The 21,408-nt window shown below is 41.0% G+C and overlaps 1 protein-coding gene across 1 annotated transcript in view; it reads right to left on the bottom strand.

The window, feature by feature from the left end:
- irx4a (iroquois homeobox 4a) overlaps window positions 1–21,408 on the bottom strand; it is a 486,370-nt gene that overhangs the window by 404,782 nt on the left and 60,180 nt on the right. The window lies entirely within an intron of this gene.

Raw genomic sequence — 21,408 nt, 5'->3', positions numbered from 1 at the left:
TCTAAGATCAAAATAAATCAATGCATATTTAGAGAACATATGTTACTAGTTTTGGACAAGCTGCAAAGCCCAGCTCCATTAATAAATTGAGAATGTGAGGATTCATTACCGTATGGATTTCGAAAGCACATCCATGCAAATGACAAAGAAATGCAAATGCGTAGGCATCATCAAGCAGAGTGCTCAAAATAGATTGCCAAGAGGTAATCACAGGGCCCACCACAAACATTTCCACTGGACTATGCTGGTCTATCAATTCAAAAATCACAGTGTCCGATGTCTTAAATGTGGGCATACATTATGTCAGGGAATATCTATTTGATTTAGTTGTTGATCTAGAGCTAGAGAGGTAAGGAGTGTGTGCTTTCTCTGACAAATGGCATTTTAACTTCTAAGTGAAGATCTGAAATTGCTCTCCTTAATTGCCCTTTAAGACTGCAGTACCAATTATTAATCAATGGGTGTCAAGGGAGCTGGGCCCACCCCGTATTTAAAGCAATAAATTGCTGAATTATATTCATATTTATTCTAAGTAGGTCTTCATTGTAATTGGCATGTTATTAGGCTGAGGGCTTTTAGTCTGTATCAAAGTAATTCAATTAAAAAAGTGAAATATAGATCTGTCTGGGATAAACAAACAAGCCAGCTGTAATATGACAGAAATGCAGTGAACAGTCTGGTTAAGTAGCTCATTATTTTTGCCCTTCCTTGAGGAAAATAGCTGCTTCAGGAGTATGAGGCCAGTTCTCATTGTAGCAGCCGGGGACTATGGAAGCACCTCATCAATCCACTTATCCCTGTTCCGTTGGTTGGATAATCTGAGTGTCTGACACTAATGGTGAGGTTGCCTCACGACTGAGAAAATATACAGAGGAGCCAGCTGAACCCCCGCCTCAGTTCTCTTCCTCTCTCGTCTTTAGACACACACTCTTTCCCTTTCGCGCACACACACACACGTACAGACAAACATGTAGTGCATACTCCGTCTCTCCCTCTCTTTTCCAATGTTCAGTCAAGAGGGTAATCCTAAGCTCCTTTACTTATCTCAGGGAGGAATTTCCAGCATTAGTCATGATAAGACACAGGTCCTCACTGATAAAGTGAAGGAAAAGCTCTCCAAAGCTAACTAAGGAGGAGATACTTACGGAATGCAGTTTCTGCAAGAAACCTGCTGAATTTAGACGAAAGGCTATTGTCTACGTATATTGCTTTACGGACACCACAAGTCCTTGATGACTATTTTTACCCAGGGCAGATGATCAGCACATTGGTATTTTGGTGTAATAATATTGATAGATGAATCATATTATTCTGAAATGGTATGATCCCAAAAAGAAGGTGCAATGCCTACAGCCAGCTGTATATAGAACATCATGTCTCACAGTAAAATATCATCACAAGTCTGTTGCTAAGCCATCATGAAGCAGTTTTTGGCTTGGTTTAAGACTTAGCTGCTTAACTTCTGTAACACAGACAACTCAGACATCATGATTCAAACTTATTAGGCAGAGATGAGCCTCCTGTCTGCTGAAACAGTGGCGTTTACTTTGGTAAGAAATTGCAATACATTATGTTTTGCTACATATTGTTGGGGGGGTTTGCAGGTCAAAGTGATTTACACCTTTGGAGAGACTTTGGCTCATGTGAGGGTGGAGTGGAGCTGTGGGAGGAGGGGTTGTAGGGTGTAAAGATTTATCATTTCTATGAACTTTTTACAAGCGTCATGCCTTATCCAGAAACAACAACACAGGTATTTAACCTGTTCCTTGTCAAGCCCTGCCTGGAAAACCTCCATTCTTCTTCAGGGAGTAGGTGGACATTTGTTTATTTTCTACTTTGGCTAATTGACCAAACTATCTTTACAATTTTCCAGTTGCAGCACTATAAGTATATGACTAAAATGAACATTCTACCTCACAGAAACAGCATCTGACGGATGGCGTGGGTTCATACGGAGGTTAGGGCCTACGAGCGTGGAGAAACTAAAACAGTGGGCCTACATGGCCCCCCTCTGCACCCTGTATCCTGCGTTAAAGAAAGCAGCTCTGTCACATTAATCTTGGAAGCAAACTTGCAAAGCAATTTGTTGAAGGTCAGCAGAATATGTGATAAAAGTGTAGTCTTGTTAAGCATCCATCACGAGCTGATTCGGATTTTGAGCAAAGATGTAGTGACAAAAATACACAATGGGTTCAGGGTAATGGGTTTAGGCAGCGATATTGGTTTGGGTAATACAGTTAATAGGTCCTTGGATCTGGGGGCTCTTTTAGGCAGATATGAGAAGCATCACCGGCTGTCATATTCTCCGATGAGAGAATGCATTAGAGCAAACTCTATTTAGTAAAAGACAATTCAATTAGGGACTATTCAGAGACCCCGGATTATTTCCCTACGGGCATCCGCTCAGTCGAGGCAATATTCAGATTTCATTGTGTTTTCAAAGTGGAGAAATGTCAGCGGCTGGCTCCTGCAGTGGTCGGGGGGCCTGTATGGACATTTATATTTCAACGGTCAAACAAATGAAGACAGAATTTTCTCAATACACCCCTAATGTACAGTAGCAATATTTTATGGGTTGGGTTGCTGCATTTATCTCATAACACAGATGCTTTATGGCTTGATTGTTTTTGCCTATGTGGTAGATAGTCCTCCCTTTTTTTAATAAATTATCTTTTAAGAAAAAAAACAAAACATCACAGCAGCCAACAATGAACTAGGGCTGGGCAAAATGGCTTAAAAATAACATTGCAATATTTTTAGGCTATATCACAATACACAAAGTAGAACTTGATAACTTGAAATCTCCTTTAAACTACTGTGGATTACTAAAAAACAAAATTATTATATAAATGCAGTTGCAATACAGTTAAATGAAGCAGCTAATAAATGAAATAAAGTATTGTTAAAATAAAGTTAAATAAGATTTCAATGATAAAGAAACATCATAGCAGCCAACACTTAACTCAGGCTGGGTGATATGGCTTAAAAATAGTATTGCAATATTTTTAGGCTACATCACATTGCACAATATACAGTATATCTTGATATTTTTAAAATCTCCTCTGAATTACTGTAGATTACTAAAACACAAAATTATTAAATAAACTCCAGTTGTAATGAAAGTTAAATGAAGTGATTAATCATTTTAAATATTGCTCTAATTAAATAAATCTTAGCAGAACCACTGGTGCTTTTATTTTTCAAAAGTTAGCTGTTAACAGAAGGTCAAACAGATACTGCAGTGCCAAAGTTTTATACATTGTGAGAGGTAAATAAAATCACAGTAAACAACAACAAAACACAACGAAATAGTCCCGGTCTGCAGGCCTGCAGATACAAAAAGTCACACTATGCCTAAATACTATAGCTCAGGAGAAAGTGGTCTATGTGGGCTTAGGAGTGTGCAGTGTTTCTCCTACAATGCCACAGGCCTGGCACACAGCCAAGCCATCGAGGCCCCCCGCCAGGCCTAAACTTTTGCAAGGTTTGCGTAGGACGGCGAAGTACACTGTATTTTTTTACCTTTAGGAAGTAGAAGCCATGACCCGCCCTACTCAGCCTCTGAGTGGCTGGTACACTGTGCCTATGGTGGTTGGATTGTATTATAAGAGTGGGGTGGTTCCTTTAGAGACAGCAAAGTGTGTATTTGTGTGAGCGTAGGTGTGAGTGGGTGATATGGGTGTCAGTGAATGCATTGGAGTACAAGAGCAGAGAAACAGGTCATCACCGAGCAATAAAAGTGGTCAGCTTAGCAGTAAATGTGAAGTGTAAGTCACAGTTTTCAGTTAATAAATGCTGCTGCTTCTCAAGACCGAGTTGAGCTCTCGTGTGTTGCTTTCAAGCTGCTGATCAAAGTGAGGGGAGTTAACCCTCAAGTCACTTCAGCCCTGACGGTACCAATTGGTTAATTTGAGGGTAAAAATATTAGGCAAGCCAATCAGATACAGAAGAGGGCGGGGTCATGCTACTGCCATCCTAAGATTGCCTCCAGGTTAGTTTTACCTGTGAATAAAATAATAACATTTAAAAATAAAACAATATAATCGGTTGTGTGACGCTCAAAACAATTTATCCACTGTTTCAGCACTGCAATCATAGACTGAAGCCACAGCGAGAGAGAGGCTAGCTGCTTTCAGCTGCAAAGCAAGTCATGCAGGAAGTCACAGACACAAAGGCAGCAAATCCTGTCAATTTTCAAAATAAAACATCCTGTGCAGATCATTTTTCTTTATTGTCAAGGACGGCGAGCTATGACGTATGGTCATATGCATATGTCAACAGTGTTGTTGATTTTACTCTCACCACAAGAATAAGGAATTGCAGTGTTAAAACACTGCAACGGGTACAAGGCACAGGAGGGCATAGGTTGGCTATAAGGACATCATACCACACGCAACCCATTATTTTCTCAACTGAGCCAGGGAGCAAATGGAAAAGGAGAATTATGTTTTCTTGTTTTTTTTTAAAGCCAAGAAAGATTAAGAGTAGCAGTGACTTATGCACACTTTGCTCATGATGTACTACTATTTTGTAAATGTATACAGCTTGTTCAGACATCGTCTCCTTGTAGTGTTCACTGTGTTTTCAGGTTTTAATTAAAGAGTGAACAAAAACTACCTGCGCCATTGCACTGAGGCCACACCAGGCATTGCATCTTTTAAGGTTTTTTTTTTAGGTGTGCACCACTGGGCCTGAAGAAAATTCTAGGGAGAACTCTGAGTGTGTGTGAAATATCATGTTTGCGAGTCTTTTTTGAGTGTTTGTGAGAGGGATAGAGCCATGAGAGAGAGCAAGGGAGCCGAAACACTGAAGCGAGTCTCATGCTGCTGGCTTAAAAAAATGACATTACAATTAATCCTGTGTGTTCACTATAAAGTCATTTTATACATGCCAAGTAGAACAAGCCACAATGCATCGAGTATATTCCATACATCACCCAACCCTTATATGAACTAGCTGTTCATTATATGTATTATGTATTAAATCGAACATAAGCAAAATTGAGCATTAAGTATGTCAACCATCCAAGTATGTTCCTGCAAAAAGAACTGAACTCTCAACTGTTGACATATTTCAATGTATATAATTTACATTCTTAAAATTTACACCACATGACAGGCTGGGATTTTCTATACATCAAACAAATATGCTGCACATATCATGTGTGACCATAAGGTAAGTGATATATCCTCCATCAGCGAGCATGAAAGTATATTTCGATGTCATACACACATATGTTGCACGTATCGTGTATGTCAGTGCACGGGCTATATACTTTAACATTCTACTATGTCAGTACATTAAGGCATGTGTCTACACTGTACACACATATGTTACACATATCATCAGACGTCGAGACTACACCTGTCTCTACATGAAACCGGAGACCCGCGCCTGCATCCAGGGGCTATGCAGCGCACTGACAATGCAACTGGGTCACAGATAGTCATAAATCCAGCCTCCTAAGGATATTACACAAGAAACTGAGATGCCAGCAAATCAATTCACAGTTTGGTAGTGGGCTCGTAAAGCGTCTTTACTAGCTCATCTAAATCCAATCAGCATGATTCCTATGTAAACAGAGACGTACAGTGTTTCATGCGAAGCTACTTCCTGCGGATGACATCGCAACAGGGGTGCGTCACATAAACAAGAAGGGAATTGTTTAACATTAGCAAATGTTAATCTAATGGTTTCATTGTGATCTGTGATACCGATGTGCAAGGCTGCTGTTTTGACAGTTGCTAACTTTATTTTGACCAAACACTGACAGATCTAAGGGAGCACTGGAGACCCCGACAACTTCTCGGAAAACATAAAACTTCACAGTGTCTGTGCAATTAATGAAGCGCTTGAAGAGTTCTTCCTTGAGCGAGGAAAGGGCAGACAATTTTACCAGTGGAAAGAAAGCAAGAGAGATGTCTCAGCAGATTAATTCGTCGTAGTCGCAACGGTGTTATTACCGGGAACAGCTCCAGGATTTCTATTTCACCATGAGACTGCGTTGATAAAGTGCTCAGAGCTCGAGACATGAATCTACCCGTGCAACACAAGTTGGGCAGATTTTAACTGTGTACATTAGATATCTCCTCTGCAGACATATTGAATGACGAAAGACATGACATGATAGTGGCAGGCTACTAAGATTTATTCTGAAATCCAACCATATCACATAACTGCTTTGAGAACAGTAAACTTAGTTCCTGACTCCAACTGACATTCACATTTAATCCACCACTGAATCATGTCCTTCCTGCAGCTCTGTCTCATAAACACTCCAAAAATGCAATGAATGCATTTTGACACCGGGTCAAATAGCATTCAGTTTTTTTTTTTTTTTTACTATTATACACATGCAAGCTTAATCATTATCAGCACACTGGTGACCGCCCGTCTGTGAGGTGTACGATGTTAAAATATGCTGGCACTTCTATTCTTTAACTCTCAATGACAGAAGGGACCTTGGTAACGAAGAGCAAATGTCCGTATTCGCATGTAGAACAAAGGAGCTTGATATCAGCACAATGCTTAGGCCAGTATTTCCACCGCCGCTCGTCTCAGCGGGGTTAGCATTTTGCCTCCGACTGATTGGCTGGTCACTGCCCTTCTCACTGACTGTGTGGACATTAACTTGTCAGAGGGAAAAAAAGAACAACTTTGACAACGTCCTTTCTTTTTCCACTTGCCACACAGATCTTTGCTTGGCTGAGGCAAAGTTTGACTGAACCTTTTGTCTGGGGGAGTTGGGGAGAGACAGACACAAAGTGAGAGAGAGAGAAAAGGAGAGAAGAAGGGGGGAAAGGGGACACAACAGCGACCATATGTTCAATGTGACCCTCATTATTCTCAATTAGGGCAGCCATCCATGGAATGGTCTTGCTGATAACAGCCCATAACACCTTCAGTAGAATGGAGCACAATCTTCCAGTGGCACGATGGACGAGCAGGGTGGCGAGCGGGCGCGTGCATGTCTACGTGTGTGTGTGTGCTCCCCAAGTAGGTGTTTACGGACACCTTTTGTAAACCTTCACTTCATTGCGTGCATGCATACACTCATGCTTGCATGTTAGTATGTGCATCCTTGTGTATGTCTATGAGATTTTGTGCGGTCTTTTGATTTTGTGTGTGTGCTTGTGCATGTGTGAGGGACCTGTGGCGAGGTGGGGCGGGTGGGCAAGCATGCAGACTTTGCCAGCTTCTGGAAGGCTTACGGGGGGGTGTGCAGGGCCACAGCCCAGGTCCCCAGGACGTCTGGATGGATGAGCTGATGGAGAGTAATGGGGTCACATTGAGCATATGATGTAAAGGCTAACCTTATGCCTAACTGTTAATGACATTATGAATCTGGCAGCGCAATTTCTCCTTCCCACTTAACGTATAACAAGAACAATATTTTGACTGGGGTGGGGGGGGGGATGATCGGGGAGAGATGTGCACCGGTTTAATCTCTTTGTTCCCTAACACTCTGTCGTTCTCTGCGGTCATTATTAGTGCAATGCTGAGCTGAAGGTGACCCGCACAAGAAGCAAGTGAGTGAAGTCAGTAAGAAGTTGGTCAGCTTTCCTTTTTTATAGACTCCTCTCGTTTCTAAATGAAAAAGAACCGACTGATTTGTCAAAGTGTATAACTTACATATTCATTCATAACTAGAAGTGCAAGTATTTGCCATAAATTCTCATAAAACTGCATCTTATAAATAATACGAATGTCCTTTTTGGTTTACACTCAAAGTTAATGAACTTTCTCGCTGAAGTAAATGAATGAGGCTCATACTAGTCATTTGTGACTATTTCCCCCTGGCCCACGTCCCAAGCTCTTACTGTAACCCAAGGAAGCAGTGACATCACCCTCATTCCTTCTTCCACTGAATTCAAAATGGCCCAGGTGATTAAGTTCCCCATAAAGAGATGGGAGTCAGTGCAAGGCCGCGGCATTGAGCAGGCTCATTGATTAAAACCAAACGAGAGCCCTCAGCACAGCGCAGGGGCAGCAGCAGCAGCACTGCTCACAGTAACTGGTACACATCATTTGTCTTTGATCTCGTCCTCCTTTGACTATTGTCTCCATCAGCCTGCTTCTCTGTGGCAGCTGGTGCCCATTCACAGCTCTCCTCAGCATCAGTGATAGAAAGCCGAAGTATCATGAATCCTCTGTCAGGTAATCTCATATGACAAGACAGTGGGTTTAATATCAATTCTCTAGAACCCTGTTTCATCTTTTGATCATCACACAAGATGCACAAGTGCAGGTCATTTCTGTGCTAAATTTATTCCTGTTTTTAACCAGTGCCAACACTTTTGATATGTTTTTTTTTCCAAATTAATTATGCGACATACCAGCAAAGATGCCAGATAAAAAGGTTGTTAATGTATATTTCTGAAAAACACGGATAGGATAAATTTGTGCATTTTCTGTGTATCATACCAATGTTTCAGCTGAGTTGTCATTGGATGGTGGATGCTGCGTTTCCAGCTAGGACTGTGCCACCAAAAGCAGCTATTTAAGCCAAAACATGATATTTTCCCACAACCTATCCACACATTAATCACAGCATTGTTAAAACTTAAAATAAGCCTCTAATGTATCTTCATCAGAATAATGTACATATGTAACCTAGGTGGTTTGCAGAAGCATAAAATGTCAACCTTTATTCTGATGATTGGGTTAAAGCTACATTCATGCTCTATAACTAAAATACAAAATCATTGAGAGATCTAAAACCTTAAAAAACATTGATTTTTGTAAGAGTCTATTTCTACAGTCAATATCAAATAGCCCTTGAGAAGATGTAGTGCTTGCTGTGTGTTACATTTCACACTGGATGAGTCTGGTTCCCCAGCATGTAGCAAAATAAGCACAATGTCATGAAAAGCAAATACTGTACATGATGAGTTGATTATGCAGTTGGGTGGGGTAGCTCTGACCTCAGTTCAATCTGAGCTCTCCTACTTTGAAGTTCCCACTGGTAGTTAGGGTTTTTGCTCATTTAACTATTTCCTAAACTTAAAATAAACCTCAACACATTGTTTCAGTTCAGTTGCCTAACCTTAACCAAAGTTTTACATGATTTAACCAAACCACAGCTATTACCATAATCAAAACCTCAGCCATACTGTAGCAACATCTGCAAGCTTAATTTAAGTTAGGTTATTGTAGTTCATTTAACATAACTGATTAAAACTTTTTCATGCAGCAGACAGAAGAAAATGTGTCAAGTCTTGTCTTGTCAAGAAATGTAATAAGTGTTTAAGTTTGTGTTTATTACCCTAAATTCCCTGGGTCTGCATTGCAGTGTGTAGATATATATGTAGATATATATATATATATATATATAGGCTACTGCAGACAGAAATGAAAACACCATACACAGAACCATAATCAAGCCACAACCTCCTCCTTCTGTGTACACCTAAAACAGAACAAGCCCATACAAGTTTGAAATTGATGAGTGCGCCACTACAAGTTCATGACTTTGACCTCCAGGGTATTTGATCCCTTGACACAGAGTTTATTTTTCTAAAGCTACAGCTTGATATTCCAGCACTTAATTTAAGAGTGCAGTTAAATCACAGAAGCCATAATATGTCAGGCGATCCCACGACTGGGGGTAAAAAGAGAGTGAAAACGGGGAGGGGGAGGGAGGGAAAACAGTAAGTAATGAAAAAGCTATGATTGCTTTTCTGTCCCTCCAAATGACAGTTAGCACCTCAATGACCTGCTCGGGGCAGGGCCATCTAGAAATGACACGCTAAGGCACAACGTCATCTAACAGGGTAGTTACAAAAATCAATACAAAACCCATTTCAAAGATGCTCGGCGAGCGTGTGTGTGCGAGTGTGTGTGTGAGTGTGACAGAGAGGGAGAGAGAAGGACCTGCTGTTATGTTCATTTATTGAGTAGGCCTGAGGGGCAGAAAACAAACTTTTCTGATATACACATTACCTCGCAAGCAAAGGAATTCTGAAGGCTAAGCAATAACTGCATTCCCAGTCTATTACTTAAGTCATGAAGAGCCCCCTCCACAGAAGGGGGTCTTTCATTGCATGTCAAGTACGGCTTAATTCTAAACTCGCTGCCCCCAGCCCTCTTCATTGTCACACTTTTAACTAAACTAGGTATTGGCCACTAGAAGAAGAATGACTCTTTGTCCGCTGGGGAATCGATATGCAGTCTCTCTGACATTCACAGAGAACACATGTAAACCAGCCGGGCCAGCCGTACGACTATCTTGTCTTGTTGGGATACTGGCAAACATCATCATATATTATCCCCTTTGATTTGTTGTCAATACCCAATCACGGCAAAGAGGTGCAGATCTAGCGGAGCACAAAGACACTAAGGAGTGTAAAACAGACAAATGGGCAGGGGGGACATCAATCCGAAGGGCACGTCAGCCTGGCCCCTGATGAAATAGGGCGCTGTGTCGACGGCTGAAATTTATAGACAGTAACATGTGAAAGTGCTCACTCCTCACAGCCCCGAGAGAGGTCAATAGCCTGATGCCTCTGTCCAAATGGGGTTCTCATTAAGCCAGTGCTTTCAACAAGGTTTTTTTCTGTTTTACACAACAGAATAGAATACAAGGATACCTGGCTGTTTCAAACCAAATTACTTTCACTGGCCATCCTCTTACAAAAGCGTTACGTCAAATAGGAATTGATTACTCACCCTAAAACATTTTACATGTCACACTCCTTTATTTTTTTTTCTTCCCTGCTTTCTCTTTAATTATGCTAGCTGTGTTGAACCATCTGCATTATACCTTACCATATATCTTTTCAGGGTCGTGTCAGATATCATCATTGTGTTTTGACTATTCTGTGTGAAAACCAAGTCAAAAACCATGGGACTCATTTTCAACACTTGAAAGAAACTTGGTTCAGCTCCGTGTGGAAATCCCACTCGTCTAAAATTTGGAAGAAACACACACTACAGCAGGTGATTGAGAGGTAGGATTTTGGGTCAGCGGGGTGCTGGATTCAACAAGGATATTCCTTTGGAAACACAATCAAATAGAGCTTTAACTTTGTGTCAGCTACATTTCCTGTGAGAAGCGCCGGTGCTCCAGAGATCCGATCAGTGTTTCAGCACTACCAGTGTTATACTGTATGTGGTTCCAGTAAATTACATACAATATGAAAGGGCTCGGCTCTCACTGATGGACCTCAAACAATCTAAGAGAAAACACCGGTACATCGTACTGTTGCATACGCACACACACATATATGCGCGCCGAAACTAAATTTAATGTTGTCACTTCCTTCAAAGCCGTCAATGTCAAGAGGGACCACTGGCAATTCAAAGTAATCGGGAAGCCACGTAACAAAAATAAATTTGGGGCTTGACACGCTGTTGGAAAAGAATAGCAATCAGCAAATTTAATGCATTTCTGATGTATATTTAAGGCTCTGACACTAGGCCACAGATGTACATGTGTTGGGTTTCTATTTTGCAAAAGATATGGTTGGTGATAACCTATTATGGGACATTGTCAGCTTCCCCACTGCCTCAGCCTCGAATAGGAAAAATTCCATCACTTGCTCTATCCAGGAGATGTAATATCGAAACAAATTATGGCTGGAATTGAAAAGTCACAAGCTTATTCCATCTTGATCAAACCACTGCCAAGAGGCTAAGTGCAGAACTGGAGATACTTCCAAAATGCTTTTTATTGCATTATCATCATTGACATCTACGGCACTCCCAGTTCTCTGCTTTAGTAGTGGATATAAATATGTTTTTGTCAAGCTGTAATCCTACACACAGGGACCAAGAAAAGTAACAAGAGCCTATGAAAAATAATTTGCAATTAGTTTGTTTTTATATATTAATCAAAGATTTTGGGGGGAAATTTCTTGTGTAAACAAATAGAATTTTAATGTGTAAACAAAGTAGGACAGAGTTCTCAAAGACTTAGATACAGTCCCAATACACCCCTTGCCTTTACCACTTTAGCCTAGTCCCTGTCCCTCCTTTTTGCCTGTTCATGTCTTGGGGAAAGGGCATCCCAATATTTGATTGGATGGAGGGGCAGGGTGAAGTATGAGGGCTGCATGACCCTCCAAATGTAGAGGCACACTTCAAATCAAAAGTTATTAGAAATCAGATGGCTGTATGAGCAACAAATGAAACCCCGACATGTATTTCCTTCATTCAGATTCAGATTATCTTGGTTTAATGTTGGTTTAATGTATTGTTTCTTGTTCTTCATAACAACCTCAACCCTCAAGCATTGTCAACCATTTGGTAGAGCACATTTTTAGTCACTATATCTTTATGAAAAATGTTATCAGCTTAAACTAATCTGTTTGAGCTATCTCTACTATTTGGTTTAGGCATGTTATGCTAAATAAAGAAAAAAAACAACCAAATGTCACAATATGGCCTTTCAGTTCACCCCCTACAGGAATTAGTAATATATATATATATCACTCCCAACATGAGGGTTGTGTGTGGTGGGAAATTTAAAAAGGCGGGCATTTTCAGAGATCTTATTAAAATTCAATTAAGTTGCTGCTAATACCATGGTTACAAAATTATATATGAATTAATTATATATTATATATTGTGTGTGTGTGTGTGTGTGTGTGTGTGTGTGTGTGTGGTTGTGCGTGTGATTTTTTTCCTTTCAGTTTTATAGGCCTATATTTAATTAACAATGGCATCAGCTAAAAACAGAAAAACATTAATATTTGTCAATAAAGGCCCAAGGAAAAAAGACATGAAAAAAAATCCAGTTTATTTATTTATTTATTTTTGAGTGAGGACATAAAAAAAATCAACATTATGCCAATGTTTCAGTAGCTAACTAGCTAATGTTACATTGAAATTGTTGATTTGTGTATGATAGTGCTGCATTTTAAAGAAATTTCACATCTTGTTGACAACTACAGATGACATAATAGGGTGTTGAAGGGTTGTCCCATTTCATAGGCAAGGAATTAAAACTCTACTCTTTGTAACTCTGTCCTGAGGGACAGGTGGCACTCAAAAATGACGGGTAGGAGTAAAATAACAAATGGGATTGTGACCAGACACATAGACTACAGTGAGGGATTCTGATCAATGCAACTGTACCTACGACTTCGCCATCAGTCAGTGTTAAGGTGTCTGAAGTCAGACCCAACAAGAAAACAAGCCATTAATGTTAGCCCGCTGCACAGACAAATCTTATTTGGTGAGACATCGTTTGTAAGATGTAATGATCACATCTCAAAGTACATAACGTTTGATTAGATGGCCAGAGTTTGTTCCGGCGGCAGCAATAATAAAAGAAGTCTCATCTCGGTTTTATGGAGTGGCATATTGAACCATGTGAGTACTGCCTTGCTCTATGGTGGCCTGCAGGCACTTATTCTTTTCAACAGTGATCAGTCCTGACACGCAAGAGGTCTGCTGAGACCCAGATAAAGATTTCTATTATCATATCAAATCACACAGCAGTGCTCTCATTATAATTGACACATCTTGAACAGTGAATAAAGGCTGCTCTACATAATGCATAATTAGAAAGTTTTTGACTTTTTTTTTTTTTTTTTGCATATGGTAGTGCATGATAAGAGCTGATGTTAGAGAGAATAGCCTTGGCGGGACATCAAAAGATCTCATAGAAGTTAGGAGATTATGGTTGGGTACAGTGACCTCCTGACCCGGCTGGATCCCTCTAGATGGCTGAGCTGTGGCGAAGCTGGGGCCAGCGAACGGAGGGGCTGATTCCCCCGTCCTTGCCGAGACCTCGTTAACGACTTAGAAGACCCATCAATATTTAACAACTCTATGATTGAAATTTCAAATTCATCTCCTCAATGGTAAATCACAAAGGAGAAGGAGATGGGAGCGAGAGAAAAGAGGGGGGAGAGAGAGGACAGAGAGAGCGAATCATTTTTATCAGAGAGCTATTTTAAATAAAGACTGTGATTTAGTGAGGCCACACCAAGTCAATTAGGGGCAGAATATCTGAGCTCTGTTTAAGTACTTACTGAATCACCATATTGGATCTGAGTGTTTAACAATCGCTCTGATATGAAAACATACTTCTCCCACGGTGGAGAAGGAAGAGTGTGTGAGATACAGGAGTGATTTCCTCCCCTCGTCTCTCTTCAATCCCTGTCCTCATTCCTCTCCTTCCCTCCATCTCCCTACTCCTCTTTCTCGATTCCTGCCATCTACTTTTCTTTTATGCATTTCTCAACCTTCGTGCCCTCTCCTGTTCATTCGACAGACTTGTGTCAGAGAGCAAGAGATAGCTTTACTATTTCATGAGGGTGTGAGGTTTCTTGGTGGTGCCAGAGTTTTCCGTGTCCGACAGAGTCCAGTAGCTCGTGAGGAGGTACCGTGAGACTAAAGTCACGCGATCAAAATAGAACACGTAACACAAATCTGTGGCCACGAATACCCACCTAAAAAATATATAGATTATTTATCTGACAAGCATTTACATGTTTGGAGTCTATATTTTGGACTAACCACTAATAGGAAAAAATAATGTATTGTGAAGTGAAAACTTTTTTTTTTTTTAAGTACATCTACAATGACTCAGTTTTTCACATATGGTTATATAACTCAAGTCTTCTTTTTAAAACACGCACACATGCACACACACACACACACACTATTTCCTGCTATACTTTCACAGAATCATAGGGGCAAAGTATACCTAAATCTTACTTGAAATAAAGAGGCATACAATGGAGTATGTGTCCTTGCCTTCCTTCTCTCTTTGTGTGCTTCAGTCATGTGGTTTCTTGAAGTTAAAACAGAGCAGCAGTAAAACCCCAAAAGAAATCACTTCCTGATGCAGCCCAGTCATCTTGCTCTGTGTATCAAAGACAAATTTAGTGGAAGCACCCCAGCCTACGTCCCATCCCTCCCCAGCCGTGTGTGGCTTTTGGTTCACTGGAGGTCAGGACGATCATTCACCCCAAGGCCTGAGGGCGCCCATATACTCTCCCCTTTATGACCACATAAAGAAAGCCAAGTGCTCAGGCGTGCCTGATTAGCTGCCCTAATATGCTATTTGTGACTAATTTCAGAGGCGGTAAGTCACAGGTGACGGTCCCAGGCTGTAAATCTAACTCGGCCAACCTTTGACGACGCATGGGTGTGTGCGTGCTCTCCTGTGTGTGTGTCCTCTCCCCCAGGATGCACTAGTAGGTCCCGTGGTGAATATGCAAAGGCCATTTAGGTGAAAGGCAGGGCATAAAAGTAATGGATGGTATATGAAGCCATCTCAAGCTGACAAGTAAACGTGTGCCTATGCAGAGAGGAAGTGTGTGTATGTGTTTGTGTGTGTACGTGTGTGTGCGTGGGTGTTGGTTAAAAAAAAAAAAAAAGCACTGGACTTGAGCAGTTTTGTTTTAGCACAATCATTACTCTCTGCCTCCGGCGCTGATACACTTTCACTGCTGAAATTTGACAGTGTTACATTTGTACATTTTATGTGCTATACTGATTGACTAGTTCACACGATGCAAATCAGAGTAGTTAAATATAGTTAATGAGTGTCTTTGGGCTGTATCAGAGTGGAACAAACTGTTTTACACAAAGAGGAAGGGGTTTTTGACCTTGTCCTACTCTTGCTGTTTGATGTTTTTTTTTCCTTTAAAATTATTTTAGGAAGGAATGGTGTTTTGATGCATATATCAAGTATTTCAATGCTGTAAAAACAATAATTTATTTTACATTTTTATTTTTTAAATGAGTAAAACATTTGTTTGCATTCATTCTGACAATTTAATGTGATTTTTAAAGGGCTGTAGATTACTAACAGACCTTCTCTCTCTCTCTCTGTTCCTGTGTCGATCCTTTACTTCCTCATAATGTGTCAACAGTTCCCTGTTTGAGCTGTTTTCCTATTATCCCCCTGACCGCTGCTTTTCTGACCCCACGGTGGAGTTTTGACAGGATAAGGGAGGAGAGGGGAGATGAGCAAAGCAATGCTATTGGAAGTGTGTGTCTGTGTGTGTGTGGGTCTGTTTGTGTGAGCGAAATAGAGAGGGGGAGAAAGAACAGACAGAAAGATAGTTTGTGTGTATGTGTGTATGAAGGAGAGAGAGAGAGGGACAGTGACAGTGTGTATGCATGGATGCATGAGTGCATCTGTGTGTGTGTGTGTGTGTGTGTGTGTGTGTGTGTGTGTGTGTGTGTGTGTGTGTGTGTGTGTGTGTGTGTGTGTGTGTGTGTGCATGTGCTCCAGTGACCTCTGTGCTGGCTGTGCTGTGTCCTCCAAGCTGACAGAGTCCTCTCCTCCAGCTCCTCAGTATTTAACACCCAGGGTCTGTTCCCAAATGGGCAGCCTCAAACACCCCCTGCTTAATACACACACACCCACACCCACACACACACACACACACACACACACACACACACACACACATCTTTAAGCAGCGTGAGGGCTCCCACTCTGCACCGTAACACTGCTCCAGCTCCTCAGAGGTGAAAGCCATGGGTGGGTGGGGGAGGCGGGGGGACTTAGCTACACTCACCTCAAAGCCACATAACCAAAAGGTTAACAGTTCTGCCAGATGTGGGGTCACCACCAGTAAGGAATCACATTATTTCTATATGAATGACAATGTACAGCCTTGAGACATTTGGACTTGCATTTATTCAGTAGAGCTGACAGAATATGGCACCCGAGACATTTCCCGGTGAATGGTTGAGATATGCAGCAACAGGGCTGAGACACTATTCATGCATTTGCATTTGTGGGAAATCAATGGTAATATATTGTGAGGTATTTTGGAGCAAGGCCAATCACAGCAGAGCCTTGTCAGTGGAATTTTATAGGTGGTTTTTGTGAAATTGCACAATTTCTATAAAATTTTCACTAACTTTTTATAGTACATTTTCCAAGCCAATCAAGCTGTAGGAACAAAATGCCTTTTTCTTTGTAAATACTGGAATAAATGGTTAATTAACTGAAAAATTAGAATATCAAAAATCAAATCCTGGTTGAGCCAATAAACTATTAATCTATAAAACTACAATGAAAAAACACAAAACATAAATTTAAAAAAATATACATATATATTTTTTTTATTCCTTACTTTCTTTATCTGTTATTTGCAAATTCTTGATAACAGTCCTATCCTATTGTCCCTCAGTCCCATGGGAAACCTTGCCCAAGCAGGTCGTAAACACCACAGTCTCACACAATTGAACAGCCGAGGTTAAAGAATAGTCCAAATAATAAGATGCAAGCCTCCAAGTCTGGTAAATCAGTGTAAAAAACACTCTTCCCTGCAGCCAAAATACTTCAACCGCCTGTCCCTGTTTTGAAATCATAAACAGCCCACTGTCACCTCACCAATGGTAATGAAATGCAAAACGGTGTGTAAGAAAATATCAAAACCTGCCTCAGATTTGCAACCCCTCTCCGAGAAAAAAAGACAAAAAAAACACTTTGGAAAATGCAGGCGGTATCACGTCGCACAAACACAGATTCTGTCTCAGCCAAATTAGGGGACATTAAAAATCACAGGCTGAGAACTTGCTAATTATTACAGTCCCTTACAAACAGAGACAGTCGAGGTAAGCGGCGAGCCACTGGCTGACTCCCAATGTCACTTTCTGCAGGTAACAAATATCCAAAGGTCAAAGTGTGCACTTCAGGGGAATAGGGAAAAGCTCAACGGGGCTAAGTGGTGTGTGTCTGTGTGTGTATGTGTATCTTTGAAGGAATCTAGCCTGTCATGTCCTCTAAGACTATGCTGCCACCTGCAGCTCTGGGCACGAACAAAGACACAGGTGCTGCTGAAGGGGAATAACAGGCAGGGTGGTAAGTCACATACTGTAAAAGTCATGCACAATTACCATAAAAATACGAACCTAATCTGGGGCTACAAACTCATTAAGAAGACAGTGTGGCAGTTTTCCCAGACAACTGAAACAAGAAGTTGTGCATTATGTGTTGTATATAAAATGAGGGCTCTAACACTACATTAATTGCTCTTACTGGACTATAGTTGTAAAAAACTAAACAGTTTTTTGAGAAATATTTCTTTTCCAATAACCCCATATTTTAAATGTCTACAGCATGGAGCATTAAAATACAGGCCATATAACATTTATTATAATAGCATTCATTTATATAAATGGCCATTTCCATATAATTATCTTATATATTGACAAAATTATTCTATGTGAGAAAACAACGATTCCTGCGCCTACGTGCCAGGATGCATGCAGAGTTTCGTACATTCATTGTGGACCTTACAGTTGAACTTGCATGCAGGAAATTATCCCGTCCCAAACGCCTGCTTATTGTTTCACAACACATTTATTGTTGCAAAGGACAGCAAGATGTATGACCCTGCGGCAATTAAAATATTAGATATCAAAGAGCAGATGCCACGGACTGTTAAAGAAACGTGATAGTGAGCATGAGTAATGATGGCACACATGACTTGTCATAAATAGAAAAAAAAATGAAGGGTGGGGGTGACCTCAAATGCAAGGAATGTGTATAACAATATTCTGTTGTCTAACAATGAGAGCACAATATATACAATATTTTTCTGAGGAACTCTCTTCCACAAAGAGCGGTGAACTTTGGACTGACATTTGTACAGATGTGGTAAGGCTTAGAAGCCACCCTGTAATTAAAGTGCTCACCCTGGGAAAAAAGGTGTGATCTTCTGTCATTTTTTGACAAGGCTCCAAGCACCGGGCAAAGCAATATAGTTACATGCTTGGTAGCAGCTGGAAGAAAAATGACTGTATGTTTGATTGCCTGATAGCCGGACTGTATCTCCGAGCTATTGTTTCTGGTGATAGTGATCAAAGTTGTGTGCACGTTATGTGTGTGTGCTTTTCCATGTTATGTGAACATCAATCAGTACCTCTATGGATTTGACAAGTACTTTTGAAATATATGTATTTTTTGTGGCCTAAGAGGGTATAAAAAGAAAATAATGATAAATTGCATTCCAATTGTAAGTTAATCATATCCATATTTAATATGCAGCATTGTAACCAAACCCCTCTTTAAGTCGACGAAATGTATTTTGACTTGCACTTCACTGCCTTGTAGAAACCTGAGACAGACACCGTATATGCTCTGTCAGAATCATTAAGTCAACATGCCATCAGGTTCAACTCAGAGTCTCTCCTCAGAATTTGAGAATGATACAGCCTGACGCGGCTTGAACTTTGCGTCTGCCAGGAGGGGCTATTCTCTGTCAGCTTCGCCATTCTCCCATGGCTTTAAATATTGTAGGCATCTTGGGGATGTGGAGACGCATTTGTCATCCTTGTTTGACAGGCTTGATGAAGGGGTTGTCTGTCAGTGTTTCACAAATCCGACCAGACCACAAGCCCGCGGGTGGCACATAGACAGTCACGAGCGGCGGGGAGTTCCCTCCCCTCCTGGCTCACGGGGTAATTGTGATAATACCGGGATGGAAAATTATAGAGGGGTGAGTTAAGAAGATACTTGAGTTAAATGCAGAGGCTTGACACAGTGAGGAGAGTGTGGGTGGTCTGAGGCTGAGGGCAAGTTCTTACAGTTCATTCTTAAATGCTGTGATACTTGTAGCACTTACACGTACGCTGGTATCAAATCTAATAAGCCAAACCATTTTTTTGTGTGTCACACTACAGAGGTGGTGAAAATTGCTTGTACTTTCAAATTAGATTATGCATTGTTAAACCCGTCAATTATTTCATAATAACTTTAAATGTCAAGTGTTTTAAAATTTCAGGTTTGAGATTTGGAGATTTTGCAGGCACTACTTTTTTTTTTTTTTTTTTTTAAAGGACATTTTTTCAACCTTTTGCATAAAATGCTGAGACGATCTATCCCAGTCAGCAAATAGTGTAACAGCCATAAACTTACTTCAGCTAGAAAGACACAACAAACACTGTCTATCTCTCTCTTTCCCTCCCTCTCCCTCTCTGTCTCTGACATCGGGGTCAACCTAGCATATAATAGACAAACTTGGCAGTAATCTGGGGACTCTGAGAGAGGTCCGGGAGATTTATCAATCAACTGGCCACATTAAACGGATTTCCTAATGAAGTGAAGTCTTTACAGGGATTAATCCTCTACCACCTGCAAGGAGCCACCTGCTCGACTGCCATAATTGGCATGGATGGCACCGCCACCATCAGCAGAAAGAGGAGAGGCACAGTGAGAGGAAAAGAGGGAGTGAGAGGGAGAGAAAGGGGGAGAGAGACGACGGCAATGAACAGAGGGGGGAAGAGAGAGAGAAAGAGACGGACAGAGAGGAAACAAGTTGGAGAGAGGACAAAGAAGCTAGACATTGGGGTGTCAAACTCATGCAAATGATGACACTCAGTGTGTTGCAACGACACAACGAGGGAGGAAAATAAATAAAGTATTTTTTAAAAAAGGAGACGAGACAGCGCCAGGTCTCTTATGACACAGCGATGAGCATCCAACCCTTAGTTTGTGCCAGTCTTGCAGCATTCCAAGACCTTGACAGCAGCTCCTCGCTACATCTTCCAGCTGTGTCAAATCTGCCTATGTGCTAATGAACGTGTCAGCACCCCAAACGTGTCATTGCTGTGTGTGTTTCAATTCACCTCTGAGCACTGAAATTCTACCCCAGGTGTACCAGCTTACACATTACATTCACCCGCAAGTATTTCTGCATGAATAATTACACAGTCCCACCCGTAAAGTTAGAATTCAGACTGGCGTCCTGCTCATACTGCCAAACCAGTCTTTCTGATTGTGTGGCCAATTGCTTTAATTTGACTGGGATGACGTTGCATGCAATATGGACACAAACTTTTCAGGTCTTTGGAAAGAATGACCAATCTGGCAATTTTTATATTTTGTAACACTTGATTGACTGACTGGCCCTGCGATAGTCTGGCGAACTGTCCAGGGTGTACCCCGCCTTCCGCCCGATGACAGCTGGGATTGGCTCCAGCCCCCCCGCGACCCTTACGAGGACAAGCGGTTACAGAAAATGACTGACTGACTGATTGACTGACTGCACCGAGACTTATGAGACACTCCGTTTGGCATTCAGGAAAGTGAAGATTTTGGGGTCCAGTTCTTACAAATCAAGGAGGAAACTTGGTGTAAGCTGATGACTCAAGTATACTTCCCTGTGACAAAAGACGGTAATTGCATGAGGCACACAAGTCATGCAGCTGTATAAAGAGGTCAATTTAGCAGGAGTTAATGACTGAAATGTAATGGTATCAACCAAAGCCAATGAATTTATGTTGTGCAGTACACTCTTCATCAACTATCTATGACATACTTCAATAATGGAGTTGCAGTGTTGTGGTTGTGTGACTTGTATCATTTTCATTCACATTAACCCTGAAACAACTTGAGTTAGAGAGAGGAGATTTTTAGCTTACTGATGATATTATTATTGTTTTTTTACTCCAAATATTAAGCGAAATACATAATTTCTGTCACTGAGA

This window comes from Plectropomus leopardus, chromosome 11 (genome assembly GCF_026936395.1).
Source record: "Plectropomus leopardus strain MGB_pleo_1.0 chromosome 11, ASM2693639v1, whole genome shotgun sequence".
Lineage (NCBI taxonomy): Eukaryota > Metazoa > Chordata > Actinopteri > Perciformes > Serranidae > Plectropomus > Plectropomus leopardus.
Note: the sequence above shows the minus strand (reverse complement) of the source record. Positions and strands in the feature narration are given on the sequence as shown.